At 31.4% G+C, this 6083-nt stretch overlaps 1 long non-coding RNA gene across 2 annotated transcripts; it reads right to left on the bottom strand.

Moving 5' to 3' along the window:
• Nucleotides 1-1430: 1430 nt before the first annotated feature.
• Nucleotides 1431-4532, bottom strand: LOC131667599 (uncharacterized). 2 transcript variants are annotated; one of them, XR_009302206.1, is made up of 3 exons: nt 4265-4532; nt 2762-2878; nt 1431-2688 (listed from the first exon to the last, which is right to left on the bottom strand). It is a non-coding gene; the product is annotated as an uncharacterized LOC131667599 (long non-coding RNA). The 2 variants fall into 2 exon arrangements; XR_009302205.1 differs by lacking the exon at nt 4265-4532 and adding an exon at nt 3212-3342.
• Between the last annotated feature and the right edge of the window lie 1551 nt (nt 4533-6083).

Here is a 6083-nt window from a genome sequence, read left to right on the forward strand (position 1 = left end):
CCTCGAGCCCTGTATCCTGCGACGACATAATGCCACATCCTGGAGGGTTGAGGAAATTAGGGTATAAGGATCTGAGGTTACAGCGCTGCAGGTTACAGGGGCCGAGGGTTGAAAAAATTAGGATATAAGGATCTGGTGTTATAGTCTTGCATATGCCATAATTCGAGTAATTTGCTATTACAAAATTGTTAAAATACTTAAAAAAATTTCTATCAATGATATCTCAATAAAAAAAAAGATATCTTAAATCTTAAATATGGAGTTTAAAGGGTAAGAGAAGACCTTTCAGATATAAAATATACCAAAAAACCGCCGTTTTTGCTCTTTTAGGTTTAGGATATCTGAAAAGTCTGACGTTCTACACAAAAAATTACTTCGGAAATGACCTTCAATTGGCCAACGACAATTACAACCTCTTATTTTGCAGATTTATGTTATCAATAAAGTTGAGAATACAAAATAGATATTCATTCATTTGAATAGCTCAAAACCTATAAGCAAATCGTGTCATCTTTCATCTAAAACTAAAATTTCCATAACCAAATGCATCTTGTTATCCTCAATGTCTATTAATATTTCATGTTAGATTCTTGGTCTTTCCCTTGATCTTGGCTAGCGAGAGTAGCGGCGACGGCGTGAACCACTGCATTTTACATGCCCGTGGTATCGTGCGCATCGTATAGTGATCCTTTTCCTTCTCGAGCCCACGGTGAATAGCATCGACATGTATAATTTGGCAAAGATCCCCGAAGTACATCGGTGGCGAGGAAGAAACGCATAAACCAAATAACCTCCATTTAAATATCAAAATACCTACATGCACCTTAGCTACACACATAGACACACAAGAATATGTGGGAGTTGTTATCGAAAATGGAGGTGCTGATTTAGTGAGAGGTTAATTGAATTTCTAGCAGAGTTTCGGTTGCATTACAGAGCAATCTACGCTCACGAGGTCCTATTGCCCTGTTCAACGAGCAACTCGCGCGCGTCCCGCCCAGAGGCAGATCTCTGAGTACAACTTAGTTATATGCGCGGATTTCATTCACCACCCTTGTACTTCTATTCGTGATGGCGTGCCGTGTATTTTCTTATACTGCCGAATAACTGCGACGCTCGATACGAGCAGCCCCGATTTATTCATAGATCGGTAGCTTATATCGTATTATCACCACTGCTGCATCGAGCGAACTTTGATGTTGTTTAACCGCAGTTCTGTTCTGATCAAATGAAATAGAAATAGTGCGTTAATAGGTTGATGAACATGTTCGGTTTTGTCATTATTTTATATGCCGCATGATCTTATTAATTACTGAATATTTTTTATTCACAATTTGAAACGTTCTAGTATCTGTATCAATGTTATTGAAATAAAACTACTAGGCATCATGCTTATTTTCATTTCATTTATTATTCAAAGTTTCTTTTAAATAGCCCTTATAAGCTAATACCTCTGTGAGTATAGGTTTTATTTGTTTCAAATATAAGTAAAAAATTCCTGATGTGCATAATTCCCGACTTGCATCTGTGACAATTAATCTACGACAACATCACTATCTGTATCACTAGTCTATATTACTTAAAGAGGTTTGATCGTCATGTAGATGAAACTTGCTTAATAAATGAAACCGATGAGAACACCGTCGTTTATCATTTCTATACCAGTAGCGATCCAGATAATGAATTGCTTATAATTATACATAAAAATTCAACTAGATATGTTAGAAATTAATAGTAAACATTTTTTTTAATTAGTCGTTAAAAAATGAATAAAAAATACAAATATTTGTTTTCAAATATTACAAAAACGTATGACATAATTAAAAATCTATATCTTTACCTATTTTTCCAAGATAAAGTAGCGCAGCTGAAAATAATTAATAGAGAGTATAAGGCAAGTACAAGCAATCATTTTTCACTTAATTGTCTCCTTTTTCCTATCTTCCCGCTATTCATTTCTTTTCACGCTTGGTGATGAATTATTGCTAATAGAGCTCATTGTAGAGAGCTAAGAGCATCGCAATCATTTTATGAGAATGTCCTGCCGCAGAAAATTGCGAGCTTTTTGCACAGCTGTCTAATGTAGTGACCCAAGAAATGTTACAGAAAGGCCTGCACCAGTAATTACGAGTCCTTCTTTACGTTTATTTTCCTTGCACAAAATTAGTTATATTTTCTTCTTTTTTTACAAAGCATATTCTGCGAAACATCAATAATTTAATTTATGTGGGTAATAAAACGCTAATTTTTATTTAGAGCTACTGTAAGAAATTGCTGGAAAATTTTGCGTTCCATTTGTGCGACTGGTTCAGCAATAAAAGTTTATTTAAGTGGTTAAAAATTCAGTTCTCTACGGCTTATGATCAGTATAAGAACTAAGTAATGTTTAATGATCAAAGAATACTTATACAATTTAGAAATCTTCAACATAACGTTTATTCATACAAAATAACTATAATGTTTTTTGGAATGTGGAAAGTTGAGCAAATATTGTAAATATTCATAAATGTTAGATATACGTATTTTTATCGAAAAATCCGATATTAAAATGCAAAAAATAGTCAATTAAAGTTTACGATTCTAGGCATTCACAATATCCATTTTCTGTGCATAAAGGTCTTTTACGATGTGGAGACAACGAATCTGTCCTACATTGTCTCCAGCAGTCTTCCTCGGAGAAGCATATTTCTGAAAAATAAAAATTATGAATACCATCTAAATATATTCTGAATTCAGTTAATATTTTTCTATTGATGATTACGAATTGCTTCACCGCATGAACAATAACCATTCAGACAGAATGCCTCTTTTACTCCATAAGCAATAACGTCAGGCTCTTGACAGTATGGAAAACAATCTTTTACATTGGAGCATTTATCTGTAAGAAAACAATTTTGTTAACTCATGTAAATATAATAAGTGTTGAATGCTGAAGTGTAAATGACCTACAATTTTTTTTATTTTAAGTATTTATAATTATAAGTAAATACATTGAACTATCTTTTTATTCTAAATAATTTTTTGACAATTTTCTAACCACGGGACGGTAGATTTCAACCTATCATAGCTATACAACTATACATATTTCAAAAATAATTCACTGTTGATAAATAATAAATTCAATTTTTACTTTATTGAAAATATATTTTTAACATTTTAAACTTTTACTTTTTTATTTAATATTTCATTACACAAAATGTTCTCTACTTACGCCGTGCATCAGTCATAGACATAATTGTAATAAAAGTGAACAGAAAATAACTTTTCATTATTGCGTACTTAATAGAACGGATGAGTTCTGAAGACTGACTTTTTAAAATCATAAAAGCTTTTACATTGAATAATGTCACGTCTCTCACATTATCAAAACGACTACTGACCTCATGCCATTGAGCAATAGCTTTTCAATGAAATAATCTTGAGTTAACTGGACTGTACAAGTAAACAGTTTTATTATTAATTAGAAAATAATTTTATGAATTGATCTATTTTATCGAATGTAAAATTAAATTGTAAGATGTTTAATCGTATGAAAAAAAATTTCATTTTAAAATGAAGTAAATTTTGATGAGATTATTGTAAAGAAAATGTGAGTTGAGAAAAAGGTCAAATCAATATTAAATAATTGAATATACCTATAAATTTTAACGTTTATCCTAGCAGTGGAATAATGAAATACTTTTAAATGATTTGATGGATATTTTAAATTTACTATTTACGGCTTTCAATATTGAGATATCTTTATGGTAAAGAAAAGTTCAAATAGTCAATCGCATTATCTGTATGTCTACTTGAAAGATAAAAGTTTTTGAAAACTCTTTGCTGAATCGACATTTAATTAGATGAAACTTAACATGTGAAACAAATTTCAGAATTAAGTTCTCGTGTTATTTCTTCTAAAAAAATAAACTACAATTCGATTAAATAAAATTGTTATTATATCTATTAATATACCATCCTACAGAAGCTATGTTAAGAATGCTAATACCAATGCTATGAATAATAGCTAACCTATGTTTTAGCTGTTATTCATTAAAACACAGTAGTCAAGAGTGAATGCTATATTTTATTGTAGGGTCTATCACTGATATTTGAGATTGCAGTCTTTCAGTATTGCAAATATCTTTCGACTAAAAACTTACATTTTTACCATTTTACTTTTTGGATCATACATTTTCAATCCAAAAAGAAAATGTACTTTTTGAAATTATGTAATTACACAGGAAGGCTTTAGCCTTGTAGTCGAAAAGCCAAGTATTTTCACCTGTGGTGTAGTTGCATTCACCATTTCTGGCTGAAAGGAAGTAATGAGCGACTGGTATATCAAGTTCGATCGTTGCTCTTTTTCCGTCGTGTTTTTTATTGCTGTTAGTTTTGAGCGACTTCGCCTTGTGTCTATCATTGGACAAGTTCAAGATCAAGTTAATTCACTTTCGAACGCAGCGAATCGACTATTCGATTGTGATCGAGGAAACGGATGCTGGAGCGAGCACTTTGGGTATGTGGATAGAATTCCATTGCGTGAAGCACTATTAAATATGTCTCACAGTGTATGACGAGTTCGTTTTCTTATGTTTTTATCGTGCTACTTGATTTCACTTTTTGCACTCTTTAACCGCTTAATCAGGAGGAATTGCAATCTTGAAAATGCAGAAGTACTGATAAAATGAAATATTGGAGCGTTAGCATTCAACACAAATAATCATGCATTCTTGTTCTTGATTCTACTAGATTATTTTTTCTGTCTATCTCTTAATATTCTTTAAAAATGAGAACTATCATCATGCCCTATATCTCAATCATTAATAACATGTTATTTACTCAAGATTAATTCATCTAAAAAATCCATCGTCCTTCGGATATTCGCTTAATTCGATATTACCAAACTCTGATGAGTACGCAGAGACACTGAATGTCATTTGAAAGTTTGCGCATTTGAGAACTGAAAGAATTAAGAGTTTTAAGCCACATCAAGATTTTAACTAGCGCGATTGAAATCCATAAAAACTTTCGTTTAATACCGGATTTGCGTTTTCTCCGATGCACTTGCGTGATAATGATACGCGTTATCTGCAAAGCTGCCCGGTTTAGTACGCCAGTGTTCGGACGACCTCACGGATTAACAAGCTAAATCGCTAAAGTTGAAAAATCCAGTATTTGTTTTCGAAATTAAGAAGGATAAGTTATGACTATTATGAAAATTTCTTTTACTTTTTATTATTAATTTTAATGTCCATAACATCTACATATCACGATTTAAAATTACTGAAAATTTTGGTTAGGACTATTGTGAATCTTTGTATAAATTTTGTTCTTCCAAGAGAGAGTTTTTTTTTTTAATTTCTTTGCGCGATAAGTGTACAAATTAATAAAAAAATATTTATTTATTATAAAATTCACATTTTTCAAAATTTAAATAGTTGAAAAGTGAGATAAGTAATGGATTTTCATTTGCAAATCTCTTTTTAATTATTGTAACAATTGCTCACATTGTCCGTTGAATTTGTTCTTAAAAGTACTAAGTAGATAATAAAAAATGCGCCTATGAATAAGAGTAGTGGACAAAGTTTAAACAAGACTTAATGAATTCAATGACTTGTGATATTTTTCAGTTAACTACACTCTTTCAAGCTCTCAAGGTTCGACTGCTCCATTCGCTTTAAAAAATAAACCTAATGCATTATAAATGCAGGTGAAAGGAAAGACTCCCAGATCATGGACTAATTTTAATAGCAACTTGGACGATGGATTACTTCCTGCGACTAATTTTGTGAATTTGATTAGTGCGAGGTATTTTTGATATCTTGTTAGGTATCCTGCTAAAAGCAGGCTGCAATATAACTTTTGTCTACTAAGTTACTAAAAATTATTATACTATGAACTATTTGTTTATATTTTAAACCATGAATTTATTATGTCACTTAAATAACATAACCAATTTCATGGGGAGCCAATGTTTGTTAGTACGACAAGCCTTAATCAGTACTGCGATGTTTCGATTAATTAAAACTATTACTACTCTCGTCCACTATCCTATACAAACTTATTTCCATGTCACTCGCTTAAATGTAATTAATTTACGT

This window comes from Phymastichus coffea, unplaced genomic scaffold, assembly GCF_024137745.1.
Source record: "Phymastichus coffea isolate CEN01 unplaced genomic scaffold, Cenicafe_Pcof_1.1 PCOF00068, whole genome shotgun sequence".
NCBI classification, from domain to species: domain Eukaryota; kingdom Metazoa; phylum Arthropoda; class Insecta; order Hymenoptera; family Eulophidae; genus Phymastichus; species Phymastichus coffea.